The sequence below is a fragment of the Stegodyphus dumicola genome, chromosome 10, assembly GCF_044657685.1.
Source record: "Stegodyphus dumicola isolate Sdum_Otavi_A_Nest chromosome 10, ASM4465768v1".
NCBI classification, from domain to species: Eukaryota; Metazoa; Arthropoda; class Arachnida; order Araneae; family Eresidae; genus Stegodyphus; species Stegodyphus dumicola.
The window spans coordinates 156,849,192-156,867,175 of record NC_140777.1 but is presented as its reverse complement, the minus strand read 5'-3'; the positions used below and the strand labels follow the sequence as shown (position 1 = coordinate 156,867,175).

General features: G+C 33.4%; 1 protein-coding gene and 1 long non-coding RNA gene across 3 annotated transcripts in view; one reads left to right on the top strand and one right to left on the bottom strand.

Annotated features, from left to right (window-relative positions):
- The window catches only part of LOC118191208 (flotillin-1-like), a 193,936-nt gene that overhangs the window by 162,953 nt on the left and 12,999 nt on the right, over positions 1-17,984 (top strand). The window lies entirely within an intron of this gene.
- Positions 5,536-17,981, bottom strand: LOC118197270 (uncharacterized). The gene is made up of 2 exons (XR_004759558.2): positions 17,835-17,981; positions 5,536-7,234 (listed from the first exon to the last, which is right to left on the bottom strand). It is a non-coding gene; the product is annotated as an uncharacterized LOC118197270 (long non-coding RNA).

The following is a 17,984-nucleotide window of genomic DNA, read 5'->3' as shown; positions in this document are numbered from 1 at the left end:
AGAATAGAAGTTAACAATGTACTACTAATGTATGTTTTCAAATGTGTAAAATTAACGGCATGTTGATATGTTCTTATATACATGTGAACTGTTATTTTAAATGTTAAGAAATACCGTGATATGGTAAAAGTGAAAGTAATGTTAAAAATTTGTTATTCGTGTGACTAAAGATTAAATCATGGCGAATATGTGGTAAAGGTTGAATGATGTAGTTAGGCTCTCTGACGCTACACTTTAGATTTAGCCACTTTTAGAATAGTACCTCAGGGTTTAGAGTTGAAAGTAGGGTGTGTTAAGAGGTCTCGTTATGTTGAATTTTAACACGTTAGTGTTTTGATTGTAGGAGGAAGTGTGGCACACGTAGACAGAAACACATTCGTGTTTGGTGTTCTTTTACAACACATGTCAGAGAGCACGGGGAGAGATAATTAAAATAGTAATGAATGAAATAAGAATGTTAAGAGAAGTATATTCTACATGTTATTTGCAATGTCATTGTGTAACATTTCATTAAACTAGTTTTCCTTCCAGATCTCTGGAAGGAACCAGAATTGAATAAAGCTCCTGTTTAGATGCAGTACAGATGAAAAAAAAGATTGTTGTATATCCTGGGAGCTGCTATTGTAACAAATTTCTTTCTTTTAAATTTTCTAGTTTCTAGCGAAGCATTTTTTGTAAAAGATTGGCCTCGCGTTAGTTTCTAGAGCTAAAAGTTTTCAACAAGGTCGTTTTAGACCTCAGTTTCAAACTAATTAACTCTGGCGGGAAGTATGTAAGGATCTTAAGTTTTACTAACGTTTATTTTATTTTAAATCTTTACTATCACTTCTTATTTTCTACTTCCGGCCAGAATTATAAGCGTGAAGGTTTTTATGCAAAGTTGTCTGGCGAACGCCAAGTAGTTAAGTGTGGCCTTTTTGCCAAGCGAGAGAGAGGAAGCAGTAAGTCAACGCAGGCCGCTTACCTTAGAAGTTACGCAGTTGCTATTCGCCTTCCAGGCCAGAGGTTTTAATCCTCTTGATAAATTAAACGTATTGTAGTGTTCACAGTCTCTGTGCTACATACGCTTCCTGTTATTATAAGGCCAATCTTCCACGTGTATTATTTTAAAGTTAAATTAGAGTTTAGTTTTATTTTTTAGAATTTTACGTTAGACCCCGAGTGGTGGGTCTCGGTTTAAGTCTAATTTAAGTTATTGTATATAGAGAAAAATAAAGGGTTTTGTATACCCTTCGTCTGTATCCTGTCTACTTACCACAATTAGTGAACATAGCTTTAGTAAGCTCTCTGTTCCGAGTCAGGTCCGTGTATGTTCCCGAAGAAGGTTAGAAGGAACATTGAACCTGATAGCCATTGTGGTTAATTCACTATATCGATCACAGTGGTCCTACTAAAATGCAAGAGTATTATAAATAAAATAAGCCACTGTACCACCCCAACAATGAAGTAATTAGTAGGCGCTCTCCTGCTGTCCTCTTTCTTAGCACTGGCTTTCTAATCCTCTAAATTTTTATAAAAGCCACTTCACTTACGCATATATAAGCTTTGGCTTTCATTGTTAAGTATTTTTTGTGGTGATCTGTAGAATTTTTTAAAGTAATTTTTCTAAACTAATGACAACTGATGACAAGGGGAAAAAAACAGTTTGTTGAGTGACATGCAAGGTCAGATCACCGATCTTTAAAAAAGAATGCCAAAAAGCATCAGTTCCGACTCTTTTGTTCGAGCTTGAAACTCAACGATATTATTTACAGAAAGAAATAGAGATACGTTATTATTATTATTTTCTGAAGTTTTACTACTTTAGAGTCGTCACATAATAAACATACAAAAAATTATCAAACTATATATTTTTTTGTTTTGTTTACATATATAATACTAAGAGTTTTTAAATGTCAGTACATGTCAAATAGTGTTTTCTCGGATACAAATTATTCAAGATTCAGTGAATAAGATCTCCTTTTTGAAAATTTTTACTGATAGTAAATGCTTTTCAAGGCAATCTGCATAGAAATGCTCGCCACTTATTCTAATATTAGAACTTTTTTTAAACAGGTATTTTAGTTTTAATTATGTACAAATGCAAAACATTTCACTCTTAGCTTGTTTAAGGTTCTTGAATATGATCTCTAATTTTAAAACGAAATATTTCGAACAGTTTGTGGTTTTACCATAATTGTTTGATTAACGGATAAATTTCTTTGCAAAGTTACTTGACTGCTAAAATTTTTATTCTTGGCTAATTTCAGTTACCCTAAGAAAACTGAAAAAATAAAAAAAAAATAAAAAAAAAAAAAATAAAAATAAAAAAAAAAAATAAAATAAAATAAAAAAAATAAAAAAGAGAGGGATTAAACCGTCGAAATTTCCGACTCCCTACAAATGCGCAAAAAGTTTTATTTTAGATTTTTCTTTTAAGTGGATTTTGCCACATCCTGACCTACCTAGAAAGGGGGAAAAGAAGACATTGAAAATATAGTATTTTAAAATATAGTTCCCAATCTCATTTACTTAATTTGCCCATTCACGCATTCGCATCCACTCTCATCTACATCATATTATTTGTCATTGTAAGGCAAGAAAAAAAGTGAAATAGGATTAAATCTTCTAAAATTTTCGGAAATGACGAATATCAGCTTCGCAAAAACAAACGCTACAAAAAACACTTTCTTACATTATTATCTATTTTGAAAAACTGCTTAGTAATTGGTAGTCTTCACTAACCATTAATAAAAAAGCTTGGAACTACAATGAAACCTTGGTTCATGAGCTTAATTCATTCCCGTATATAATTCGTAATCCGAAATATTGGTAAACTGACACAATTGTTCCCTTAGGAATTAATGCAAAGTGAATTAATCCCTTCCCAGATCCCAAATGATTGCTTAGAGTCCTTTTCCTAAGTTCGCAATGCAAAACCAATGGATTTCATTAAATCTTAGACATGCACAATATTAACATATACACAACTTAATATATAAAAAATAAGAAAATTTTAATTAATTTTTTCTAAAGCACTATGAAGGAAAATTGACGGCGTAAGTAGAAAACAATTAAGAGGCTAGAGCTGTAAAATGTTATTGTTTGAAATGGATATAATATTCCGCAAAAATATACGAAAGCTGCTTGTCTTTCTTTCTTCCCCTTTCTTAAACTTGAGTGGATCAAAGCCCATGCTGGGCATTAAGGAAACGAAACGGCAGACAGTCTATCCCAAGAGGCAGCTTCAGGCAATGCAGATACTCAAATAAATATTCCATGGCCTATTTCTTATCTAAAGAAATGCTTCAGATTGAAGGCCATTGGACGGTGGCAAGAGGAATAGGACCAGGGCTCCACCGGTCGACACAACGCAGTATCACATAGCGTATGTGGATACTGACCGTATCATTTCCAACCCTCAGCTCGTCCGATTTATCACCGGCCATGGTCCATTTCCGCAATATTTTGTAAAACGCGGACTCAGCCATACTGAGTTCTGCTGCAGCAGAGATATTGGGTCTCCAGAGCATTACCTGACCACCTGCCCATTGACAACTGATCTTCATATTCAGCTGCCAAGTACCAACAGGCAGGCCTTCTGCAAATTTATCATAAAGCAGAGATATCTGATTACAAAGATTGTCAATTTAATGGACAAACCGTCTGCGCTGGGCATGGACTTGTGTCAGACAGCGTAAATTCTACTGTTGTCATAAGCATATGCTCCGTATGGATTATATGCAAATTTGTATCAATAATATAACACTCTTACATCAGTAAAGTATTGTACCAGTATTAATCAGTATTGTGCCAACATTAATACCAGTATTGTATCAATGCTGTAACAGTTAAATATTGTATAAGCATATTTGTTTCAGTAATGTAACAGTCGTATATGAATAAAGTATTGTATCGGTATTATATCAATAGTGTATTAGTCGTATTTGCATCAGTAAATGTAACAGTAATGTGTCGATAATGCATATGTGATGTGTTAATTCACAATAGCTTGAGTCTTAGTAACGTGTTATTCAGTGGTTATACTTACCGACTTGTACAAAATCATTCCCATTTACAATTAATCAGTATTGTGTGAGTATTAATACCAGTATTGTATGAGTATGAATATTAATATTAGTATTGTATGAGTATTAATAAAGTATTGTATATGCATATTGCATGAGCAATATAACAGTCTTACATCAGTAAAAGTATTGTATCAGTATTATATCAGCCTTGTATCAGTAATATTTCATCAGTAATGTACAAGTAATGTAACAGTAGAACATTGATCTGTGATATTTTAATTCGCAATATTTTGAGTCTCTGTAACGTATTATTTCGTGGATTTATTTACGAACTCGTGCAAAATCATTCCCATTTAATCAGTATTAATAATCATTGTTATATCAATGAATTAGTACTGTAGCAGTGTTAATCAGTATTAATATCAGTATCAGTATTATATCAGCCTTGTATGAGTTCTACATCAGTCATATTTGCATCAGAAATGTACCAGTAATGTATCTTGAATATTAATCTGTAACTCTGTAACATGTTATTTTGTATGTCCTGTCGTGCACGTTGAACACCTTTCAGGTGGCATTATGTATTTTGAAGGGGGTGCTATAGATAGTGGTGGACGTGGTGCTATATTGATTAACCGTTTGGTAAAGGGATAGTGCGCGTGTTCTCCGTTCTCTCTCTCTCTCTCTGCGTATTTATTCTTCTCTGAACATCGTTCGCCTCCGCTTGAGAATGGCTGGGTTTCTTTTCCCATTAAAAATTTGTTCAATGTGATTTGTTTCAGTCTACATTTAAAGTGTTCATAAAGTAAGACATGGAATTGTCATTGCAAATTTTTATGCTACGGCTTACTACTGTTTTATCAGGTGATAATATTCTATAAATCTTTACACCTTACGCTAGTTTGCACTAATTTTGCGAAGGAAATAACTAGGAACATCTTTCCTTCCGTCTCCTTTTTCTGAAGACATTTCCTCCATTGCATTAATTGCATTTTGGAGTTTTGAAGTATCATTTGTTGCTGGTTTACGTTTTGATATCTCGAGACATCGTTTATCATTTAAGACAGTTTCATTTGAAAACTTTTTTCGTGAACCAAGGTTCCACAGTACTTCAGCATTGGTTAAATCTTTAATTAAATAGTTATTGGGTTAACATTATAAATACGATAATTCATGATGATACGGTTACACTTATTAAGAGATGTTATAGACAGGTCTATGAAAGGACTCAGAATCAGCAGTAATTCTTTCCGCAAATATCCCGAGCAGTTAACGAACTGTTATAATAAGAAATAGACTGAAATGGTACATGTTTTATTTGATCTCCTGGATTTTACGCGTGTTTTGCTATGAAAGGGTTCAAATTATCCATCATGTTAGGATTTTCCGTAATTTCCAAAAATATAGTGTAGAAGAAAAGACTGGATGCTTTATCCCAATATTTCACTGCACATTATTCAATATTCAATTGCATGTTATTGACATACAGAGTAATAAATAAAAAAACACAGATGACTCAATAACGCAGTTTTCATGAAAAATTTAATACAGATTATTTTACATCCATTATGCTGACAGCAATCAGAAAAAAAAAGGTGGAGTATTTGCATTTCTTCATATTTACATGAAAAGCGTAGTAATAAATCATAATTTTAGAAATAATAAATGCGCAGTTTTCTCAAACATCATTTGACCAAGTTTGAAATTTGTATATCACGCTTAAACCAACAAATTATCCTATTTTTTATTATTTAAAATTTTAATTATTTGCATCATCACAACGAAGATTCATTTCGAATGCGTATATGATAAATTATATATAAAATAAAATACGGAATGGATTTCTTTTACACAAATATTAACAATCCTATTCCTTATGGTAAAAGATATTTTCACTTCTTTTTTCTCTTGGCTTTAATCAGACAGTATAAGTCAACATCAAATACATAGAAACTGCATTTAATTCTGCAATATTGCGCATAATTGTTTTTTGTAACTCAATTGTTTGGTATTACTTTATACTGTAGCATATTTATATTGAAGGTAATTACTGGAAACTATCAAATTGCCTATTTAAGATGAAGGTCATTTGCAGTTATAAACAGATGAAATTGAGATGCTTATGATTTATTTACATCGTTCATACGTTTTCTTCAAATCTACTCTCTGAAGCCGAATAGCACGCAATTCTAATAACACAAATAAAAAGCAACTGAAAGATAGACAGTAATATAATAACGGGATACGAATGAAGCGTGGAATTATTGAAATTTGGAATTTTGTATTTCGCGAAATTCAGTTTCATCCAGCCTTTAAATTCGACATTTTTGCTTTAAGTGAACGTTTATGCCGCATAATGTTTACCATTTTGTCAGGACAAATTCACCATTTTACGAACTGTATCTCCGTTCTAAAAGATATGTAAATGGAAAATTTGAAATGTCTTTTCATAGGATCCATATAAAAACCTTAATGATTTCCATTTTTACTAAAAGATAATACCATATAATCAAAATTATAACATGAAAGCTTATTTTATTTAACTCAATTCTCAAACTGGAGTCGACGATAGTTCAGGAAATATTTAATTGTGCCATGTTTTTGAGCTTACTTTCCCTAAATAACTGAAATAACAGTTAATGAAGATGCAAATACAATTTGAATATTATTTTAATCTTCAAATGTTTCCATTCTTAATTTTTCAGCTCCTCAATGCTGCAATTATTATACTTTCCGCTTGAACAGTTCTGTCATTCACTTTCTTGAAAGTTCTTCAAAATAAAGTTGGATCTTTGCCCATATATACAGTATCCAGGAAATACACATTAAAAGCCCACTGTAGAAAAATGAAAACCACAGCTAAAGAAAAATTACCGAAATCGAACATAAACTTGGCTAAGCAATTATCGAACTTCTTCCTCGTAACGTATGCCACAAAATCCCCATCGGTAAACCACAGAGTTAATACATACAAAGTTAATATTCGTATTAAATCGTCTTTATAATCTCTGTAATAACAAGCTTCTATTATCACAGTTATCATAGATGAAAAAAAAGATATCGTAGAAAACCATCTTAACTTTAGAAACAAAGTATCCTTCGTCATGTTCAGTGACGTCCACAATTAGCAGCTGGGTTATCTGCAAACAGCTACGAACTACGAGGTGTCGTCCTAATATTATGCAGAAACTCCTAGGATTTTCACTGCATCTCGTCTTAAAAGCCTATATAGAAAAAAATAATATCATATTACTTTTAATTTACCGCTTTGGTTAATTTTGTGGTTATTTAACTCATAATACAAATATTACCATATATTTCGTGTATAAGCATAGAAGTTTTGAAAATGTTTTACTAATGAAGTATCTAGGTGAACTTATATACAAAAATAATATTAATGGTTTACTAACTGAAAAGAAAAATTTTATTTTATTCTAACAAAGAAAGCCCAGGTGAATGTCATCGCCCTCCACTTCACTGTTAACATCGTTGTAATCCGCCTCCTAAATTAATTTCATCTTTATTTCCGTTCATAGCATCGCTCAGCACATGCAACGACTTCTGTTTTAAAACTAGCAGAATATGTAATCTCTCTCTCTTTTCTTTTTTTAATTGCATAGCAGAAATGAAATCGCAGCAGGATGAGTATCTTAACTGCTTGGACGTAGGTTTACAACTAAGAAGCAACGTAAAATTTGCCACGCTAATTGGTAGTACGCCAAATTATACGCATACTAAAAGATGCAAAAAAACCCTAATTACAAATTCATAATACCTAAAGTGCCGCTCAGCCCTATTTTTCGAATGGAAGCTAAAAGTGCACTGGTACTAGCTTTTGACTGTTAGATTGATTGATAATCAATTAGTTGCATTTTTAGCAATTTATATAGCTGTAATATATAGGTTAGTTTTGGATTTGGCATGTAAGGAAGTTTTCAGATTTGCTGGACTTTTGCAGCAAAATGTTACCTGTAATCTTTTGCAGCAAAATCTTACACACGTATCAGCTTATATTTGGAAATATACGATAATAATAAATTTGCACAACTTATAAAAAAATCGATATATTTAAAGATTCACGAATTTTGAATCAAATATTTTGATTTATGTATTCGATCGAAAATATTCAATGAGAATTAATGTAATATATGATATTGTCATTTCTTTTCCGTATTTACTCGCATATAATAGTGGCCAAGTTAGAAAATTACTGTACGCTGAAACCTCAATACCCGGCAAAAGGGGTGGTTGCATGGGAAGTTCGTGCTCTTGCCCATGTGTAATTTGAATGCAAGCCTGTTTGTCTTTAAAAGTCCTTCACGAAGATATATTTATTTATTTATTTTTTAGAAAACTGAACAATAAAATTCGGGTGTGGTTGTCAATAAATAACATTATATCTGAAGCAAACTTTGCAATTTCTCATAATCAAATCACGTATATTAATACCTTTCTTAAGCGTCAAAAATATGTATTGATTGTATCTCATCTTTGGGAATTATACGTCTCATATTTAGCAAATTGTCTCTGAGACACTTTTCCTTTTCACATTTGATACATTTGGTGCATATATTTATTAAATTGATGTTTGATTATGTTCACCAGAGGGCGTGCGGTTAAGATTGTTAAGCACCGCGAAATTGAAATCCTCCGCGAAGGCCTTAATTAGCCACCCTTCCCTCCATTCCTTTTATCAATGATTTCTTGAAATATTTCACAGAATGCAAATTCAACCAACACAATAATGCTTTTCCCCTCCTTCCAGCATGCCTTCGTGGTGTAACGGTAGCACACTCGGAGCGTATTCGAGAGGTCCAGGTTTGAGTCTCGGCAAGGGCATTGCTCATTTATCATGTCTTCTGCTTCAAAATAACCTAATGACTCTACACTGGCGTCCAAACTAAAAGGTGGTGGACAATGATTCGCGATCCCCGGGATTTGGTGATTCGATCAGGTGTATATATTTTCTCCCTCCTTCCAGCATGGCTTCGTGATGTAACGGTAGCACACTCGGCGCGTATTCGAGAGGTCCAGGTTCTAATCCCGGCGAGGGCAGTGCTGATTTCCCTGTCACCAGCTTAAAAAAATTTTTAAATAAATAAATAAATTAATTAAAAAAACTAATGATTCTACAAGTGGCGCCAGAACTAAAAGGTGGTGGAGGATAATCGTCATCACCAGGATTTGGTGACTAGGTCCCCTACTCCCCAGTCGCTCTTTAAAAGGGAAGTATGTAAGGTCATAATTAGGGCGCAGCCTTCTAGCCCACCAGACCGACTAATATCGGCCTCATGGCTAAAATAGAGAGTGGCCATTCCAACAACACACGCGGCAGCCAGCCGACCAGCTGTGTCTCCAAAATAAAATTCCCTAACAACACAATTAAATTAGGTGCAATAACACTAAAACTGCAGGATAACCAGCCCTCAAGACCCAGGTAACAAAAAAGGTTAGTTAAGAGAAGAGTTAGAACTTTTTTTTTTTTTCCAATGGCAGATTGTGAGCAATTACAAATGTAACCCACTCCATTAATCTATACAAGGCCAGATGTGGTGGTCTCTTTATTATGGAGGCACCTAATAGGTGGGCCACCATCGCCTTTCCTATGAAGTGACGGACAGTTACAACCATGCTTTCTCCGGGATTCGAACCCAGGCCCTTCGGCATCGCAGTCAGCTAGCTTCCCTGACCACTATACCGGCTGGGCGGCAGAAAAGTTAGAACTAGGGCGGTATAAACAAGGTCGCAGCCCGACCCACTTGGCATAAATTCTGCCCCATGGTCATCAAATTGAGCTACGCCAGCTTCAACAACCAAACGATGGCGGCCAGCGACCCGGCCTCGTCACTAACCAATCATGCTTTAATTCAGTTTCATATAAATAATTTATTTTTAATGTTAATTTAATACGAAAGAGCTCCGAAAAACAAATCCCGAGTTCCGAATCTAAGGTATTTCTCCCGCCTTCTTGGTATGCCTTCGTGGTGTGGTGGTCTGTACGCGGGGGGCGTATTCCAGACGTTCGGGGTTCGATTCCCGGCGAAGGCGTTTGCTTATTTTTCAATCTCTCTTGCATCCTAAATAACCTAATGTCTCTACAGTGGCTCCACAATTTTAATGGTATTGGATGATGGTTCTCCACACCCAGGATTTGGCGATTGGGTTCCCTAAACCCCGCAGTCGCCCTTTAAAAGGGGAACTGGTTTTTTTTTCTGGACATGCCTTCGTGGTGTGGTGGTCTGCACGCTTGAAGCGTATTCCAGAGGTCTGCGGTTCGATTCTCGGGGAAGGCGTTGCACATTTTTCATCTCCCCGGTCTCGAAATAACCTAATGTCTGTACACGAGTAACAAAAAAAGTTAGTCATAACCAAAGTTAAACATAACCAAAGGAACTAAAAAATATGCAACCAATCGGTATTCTACTTATAAACCAATCGGTATTCTACTTATAAAACCATTTGTTCTTAAACAACAAGAAAGAGAGAAGAAAATAATAAAACTAACTATAAATATTGAAGGTTAATAACAAATAAAAAATAAAGAAACACTCAAAATCACACTTACAAATAGCTACACACATATTCACATACATAGAACATAAAATAAAATTAACAGTCTATAACGACGATCTTTCTGTTTTGGTTTATAATTAGCATTATTTCTTTTGCAGTATTAATTCATTTTTTTTCTTTCCCTTATTTATAATGATAAAATATTCGTCTGCTCTGGAAACACGTCTTTTAAGACAGCATTCCTTAACGTAATGCAAACTGTCACCTGATTTATCGCAAACTCTGCATTTATCATTTTCCTGCAAACCAAACCTTTTCAAATATTGGGGGAATCTTCCATGGCCTGTTAAAATTTGATTAAGATCAATTTGTCATAACTATCCATATGTTCTTTTATCTCAAAGGCGGTCATATAGCCTCTTTCCTTTTCTGAAGTATTCTATTTCTCAGTCCATTTCTTATAAATATATTTTTTCATAAATGTTTATGGTTATTTTTCTAGAGCCTTGTACAACTACTACCGCAATGTTTGCTTCCTTCACGGCCTCCTCTTCAAAGGTATCCACCCTCTCGCTTCCAAAGTATCCAACGTGAGCTTTAACCAGATTTAAATTGAATTCTGTGTTTTTTCTTGAATTCAATGTATAAGTTTTTAATTATTTATGCATTAAGGTTTTGTTGACAAAGGTTTGCAAGGACCTGTAGCACTGATAAACTATCTGAGTAAATTGTAATATCGCCAAGTGAATTCATATTTTTACTCAGCCACTCCACAGATTTTTGAATGGCAAACATCTACGTCTGAAACACAGTCGCATTTCTCTTAATTTTCCATTCTTTATTTCTGTGCCGTAATAATAAATAACATATGCCATACCAATTCCCTCAATCAATACCAGATAACGTCCGTTTATACATCGATCTCTTCAGTTTTTGGTAGAGCTCTTTTATAATCAATAAATTTCTATTTTTTGGGTGTATTAGATGATGATTAAAAATATAAAAAGCAGTATTAAAAGCAAAATTGTCTTCATATTGATAGGCATCAAATGTTTGCGAACGCATTACATATTTTCTATTAAAAAAAAATCGTATTGCAACGAGAGAGGCGAAATGTCCACAAGTACACATGCAATCTCGGTGGCACTGTTTATTGGACGATCTTGTCACGGCAAGCAGCCAGCTTCTTTATACCTGTTTTATTATTAAAACCTCAACAGCTCCGCTGCCCTTAGCCCCCAAGCGAACAACTGTATACCTAATCATTGGCACTATCGTACATTCAGAAATTTGTCTAATCATAAAGTTTTTGAGTGTTAAAGATGAAAGCTTAACTAGAGAAGGACCTTTTGTATTTCAATAGAACTAAATTATCGCTTTTCTTATGTATAATATTAAACTGTTCATTAAAAGGAAGCTTGCTATCGAAAATAACCCTCATATACATACTATATTTTATTATTCCCTTATCTCAGTTTTGGGTTTCTAACTGTCTCCCCTCCTTTTGGGAAGAACAAAGCCTTTGTCTTATCAAAGTTGAAATACAACTTCTCCATTCTTCCATAATCTCTAGAGCTTTCCCCAAAACCTCCAGTTTTTCAGGTGCGCACTCCTTTATCAAAACAATTAAATGACCCGTAGTAAATGTATAGTATAATCACCTGTTGTAGATGTAGCATGTGTAGTTAATCATTCTGGAGCCAAGCGGGAGCCGGTTTTTTTTTCTTTTTCTTTTTTTTTTTTTTTTTTTCTTTTCTTTTTTTTTAATAAACTATTGATTACAATATTCCACAGCAGCGGAGCGCTATTCGACCCCTCACGACCCCTCAGGGTAGCTTCTGTTTACTTCATAATATCGATCATTTCCCTGTTTTTCAATGAAAAATTTTGAAATAGCCGCAATGTGGTTAATTATTCTCTATTTGCTCTCACAAAATTTATAAATTTATGTAAGGCATCTTCAATACAGCGTCCTGGCGTGAAACATATTGATTCTCTGACGATAAATTCATATTTATCACATAATGGTGGAGTCTTTTAGTTAACAGAATGTCTAAGACTTTAGCGAAGCATTTCAGAAGACATATTGGACGATACCTTCCATTTTCCTTAGGTAGCAGAATGACTTCGCCAATCTTCTAGCTTCGCGGAAAGACGTATAAAGACAGGCATTTGTTATACAGCGCGTAAAAACTCTGGAAGGTAAGAAAGCATTATTTTAACAACCGCAGCAGCGATGTTATTAAGCCTTGGTGCGCTCATATTTCTTATCTTTCTAAAGGCCATTTTTATTTCGCTATGAGAAAACTCTCCATCAGGATCTCCACATTTTTTCAGACATTCCTGATAAGTATATTCATTAATTATGGCCTGTCCATTCTTATCTCTCTCCGAATTTAATGCTTCTCTAAAAATTTTCTTCGAAATCTGCTTAAAATCATCTCGACTCATACTGTCTATTCTTTTAAAAATAGCCTTCGTATATAAGGTTATGATGTTGCCGCGTGAAGCGGACAGCACACAAGGGCAGCTGAAAGTCGCCACTGAATAGCTTCGAATATAAGGTATTTTCTGTTTGTTTTTAATTTTTGTTTCATAGAAAATTTTTGATTCTGTCAAAAGTTATTCTTTTCGTTCTCAAACATGTTGTAGGTAGTTTCTGTCGATTTCGTGGCATTAAACTACAATCCAAACATATTGATTTATTTCTGCCGTTCACGTCACACTAGGTTATCAGTCATTCTATTGATTTCAAAGCAATATGTAAAAGTGTCTCAAAGGAAACAATTTTTTATTTGCAGCGCAGATCGAACATTGGCTAAAAACCTTTGCGTTAGTAATTTTTTCTAAATTCTTAGTTTAGTGTTTTTAGTTTTGGTTCTTAATTTAGCTCTGATTTTGTGTTCAAGTATGCTCATCAAATTTGTACTTTATTACTTCCAATAAATAACAATAAAAATAACATGAGAAAAATCATACGTATGAATTTACACCTCACTTTGATTGTAATAGAAGATGGTATTTAATAAACTAAAATCATTTTAAGTGCATTACGGAATCTCTTAATCAGGCGTACTTTTCTCCTTTAAATTCACTTCACCAAAGACAATAAATCTAAATTTACGGTAAGTAAGTACTATTCGTTGAACATCGTCTTCATTTTCTGATTTCATCATTAAGAAATAAAAACGATCACGAAATATTTTATGAAACCAAATGTTGAGCAAATGACACCAAATTAAGAGATAAATTCAACCTGCAATGTCAGGTTCTTAGACATAGAAAATTTATATCTAAGGGTGAAAGTAAAACTCTTTTGAAACGAGTCCGAATGAAGAGAAGTTCAAGAAAGAGAACAATTTAAATTGAAACACTTACCCATCTATGATTCTACGTAAGTTCGTAATCAAGTTTTTAAACGAATGAATTTCAAAGATCCTGCATTTAAAGTTTAGCGATGCTGAATTCTGAAATATGTAAATCTGGCTATTTTTACCTTATACTACCACTTGTTTTAATTTTTCCAAATTTAATTTTAAGAAATAGCTATGAAGGTCTTGATAAGGAATGGCATCTAATAAGGACTCTATAAACACAGGAAAAGGTCTAGAATTTATGATTTTTGGAATGAAGCTTTTTAAACTGCTGTAGTAATAAAAATGTTTCCTAATTTAACAGTATTAATTAAAGCTGTACTGAGCCTCCCTCATTCGTTTACAGTAACAAAAAGAATATTTCTTTTTGTAACTGTAAAAGAAACTGTTTTAGCAGTGAGAATGAATAAGAATAAAATAAGAAACCAACAACAAATTCTCTTAGTCTCTTATACTCTTTCTGAAAAATCAAAAAATTGAAACACTCGTGAGTGACATATATTTTATTACTATTTTAGAGTTTACTAGTAAGGAATTTTCTAATTCCTTACCGCGTGCCTTCTTGGTGTAAATGGAAGCAGTCTAGCTAGCAACAGGGAGGTTGAAGAGTCTTAACAAACGAAGATATCTACTACTTTATAAAAAAAAAAAAAAAAAAAAAAAGACTCTACAAACTCGAACTAAAATGCGGTAGACGATAATTTATCATTACCTGGATTTGGTCGCAGGATCCTTCCTCTCCATTCACAATTTGAATGGAGAAGAATATAAGGAATTTTCTCCTTCCTTACAGCATACCTTCGTGTTGTAACTGGAAGCACGGGAGGACCGAGGTTCAAACCCACATTAAACTGCTGATACTTCATGCTTCCCGTTCTGAAATAAACTTATTGACTCTACAAATTTACTAGAATCTGCAAATTAATAAATAAATATTTCCAGCATTTTCCTGTATGTAAGAATATGTGCAATCACCATTTTAAATAAATGGAATATCTTCATGTAGACAAATAATCATGTAGACAAATTAAATAAATAAAAGGGTTAAATTTTATAGCTAACTACAGCGGAGAATCTTTTTTCCCTCATATTTATCGAATGGAGATTAATTCAGCAATTTTAAACTGAATTTATCAACGATAATAAAATAATAATATCACAAAAAGCATTAAAAAGAGTGAAAGAGTGCAAAAACTAAGTTCGTTTCATTTCAATGACAGCCCATAACTTGCCAGCGCGGATAAAACAGCTGGACATTGGTAGTTTGATCCAATTTCAAATCCCAGCAAACAAAATGGCTTCACGGACAACATCCCAGGTTTTCCCATTCTTAATACGTATATGTAAACTTTTACCACGGTTAGGCTTCCATCCTTTGCGGTCTCATAAATGACCGAGTAATTAATACCGATAAATTCTGGTAGTTCAACCCGGGTTCAAACCTAAAGGAATGAACTGGGCGCATGCTTGATTTTCACCATATGTAACGTGAGTACGAATAACCTTCCTTCGCAAGCCCTAAAACATCTTTCCTCTTAGACAGATCGCTCTCGTGTGCTTTGCCATATTCAAATAACCTAACCTAGCCCATTCTTTGTTTTCCCTGCGTGAAGACTTAGTCCTAATATGCTTTGCCGTGACAGATTAAACAAATATTCCTGGGTACTTTCCTGTTAACGGGTAGCCAATCGCCAAATGTGCTCCACGGCGCTAACGATGGTAGCCTATTTACTATATCGCGTCTTCAATAGTTACGCAATGCCAAAGCTGTAAATATGGGCAGAACAAAAAATCTCCCCATTAAACAGCGATTTGTTTTCTCTTTAAAAAAATCAGAGAAACGCATAAATTTCACATTAATTTCACTACTGCACACATTAAACATTATTACATATGTTACCGGCAAAGTATGAAACGCACACATTAAACATTATTACATATGTTACCGGCAAAGTATGTACAGTGCCTAGGCATTCTATAGAATGCCTAGGCATTGTACATAATATCGGACAATTTTAGGCAAAGTATGAAATATGAGAATTATTATGTACTTTCCCTAGGCATTCTATAGAATGTCAAATGCTCTTTAGGCAAAGTATGAAAAAAAGGTTATGATAAGGCTATTATTTAAAATATGTTCATTCTTCTAAAATACAGATGTTGTTTTGAAAATTTAATGAAAATGTGCAATTAAAAAAACCTGTTATTTGAACTATATAAAAAACGATAGTGAGATGATCTTGATACAACATACTAAATTTGTATTTTCTATCTGGCTAAGACTGGGAATCATTAAGATCTACCTAACAATGGAAATTAAATTTAGGAAACAATCTTAAGTTTCACAACAATGCCCTTTTTAGTACTTTTTTTTCTGACAGGTGTGTAGTTTCTCACAAAGGTGGCTGTACTGTTCAATATCATTTAACGTCTAACGTTTTTGTATTTGGTTCTAAGTTCTTTCAACATTTTGTCACATGTGTCAAATGAGTTTTCATGAAGAACGGGGAAATAATTCAGCATCCGTGACGTAATACTGTATAGTACTGACACTTTCTTTAACAAGATAAGTGAATGGCATTTTGTTTTCCACAAACATCACATCCTAGGGATCCAGCACCCAGTAGTCTCGTGGTTCCTTTTTAGTAGTCAATTTGGTCTTTTTACATCATTTAACTTCTGGTAAGTAGTTTGGTCCTCCGAAACAAATCAGAAATGTATTTCATATTTTGACGGTTTGTCATTTGGCATTCTATAGAATGCCTAGGAAATAAATGAATTCAAACTTTGGCCGGTAACAAATATATTATATAATGCATTACTGTTAGTTCTTTTTTTCCCTGAAGCTTTACATATGACTAGAGTTTCTGCTATCTAGTTAGACTTCTCGGCAACGTACATGTAAAACTGATAATAATTGTTGTAAAATTGATGATAAAATTTTAAGAAGTGCTGAGCAAACGAAATCAGAACTAAAAATTATGTCAAACTGTGTAAATCCAGGGTCTTTCCAAATGATTTTTCAGCGTATTTTTTATTAATTTTTAAGGAATATAAAATGTTTTAATCAATTATAGATAGCTGTAAAAATTTAATGAATACTTAACTAATGTTTAATAGATAATATTTGTATTTAATTTTGTATCAAATATATAAATTATGTAATTTTCAGTTTATCTACTGCGTTCATATAACAATAATTATTAATTTTATTTTCAAAAAACATTTTATTATTTTAAAAACATTTTGAAAAGTAAAAGCGTTTTTTTTTTTCCTTACTAAGGTTTCCAGAAATATAAAATTTTAGGAAAATTACACAATTAGATGTAAATGATGAAATACTTAAAAATAATATATTCTATATGAGTATTATAATTAGTTTATTATCCCGAATTTTTCAGAAGTAAATGATTTTAGATAAAAAATTTTTCAACAAAATCCTTTATAAATCGTATCGCCAATCTCCCACTGGCAGTTAGGAAGTTTTAATATCACCCATATTCTAATGAATTCAGTTACGTTATTTTCATACTTTTTTAAGTCATGGTCACAACGAATATTAATTTAGTGTCCCTTGTAAGAAGTAAACCTAGATAGAACAGCGTTTGCGTTAAACGCTACTCTGAACTAAGGACGAACTCCGAAATCCGTGACAGTAATGTAGAAAAAGGGCGCAGGAAAGTGCAGCAACTTAGAAATGAAAAAAATTAATATTTAAATCATTTAAGATGGAACGAAATGAAATTTAACGCAGTAAATTGCTAGATCAAATTTGAGCTTTTGACGCAATTACGTAATGCTTACCTCAGAATCACGCCTGTTAGTTATAATGATAAAGACTACTGCTTTTTAAGTTTTAAATCTAGCTTGACATTCTGGCATAATCCTAACTTGCAGGGAATTCTGAATAAAAACAGAAATTATTCAAAAAAATTACCTTAATAACACGAGTCCAAAATGTGCTGTCCGAATATTGACCCAAGGTTACATAGAGACGCCAAATATTGGGCAGAAGCATTTCACTGCACATTCACAACTTCCGCTTTCAAGCTGACGTCATAATTTTTTTTTGTTAGAACGATTCCAT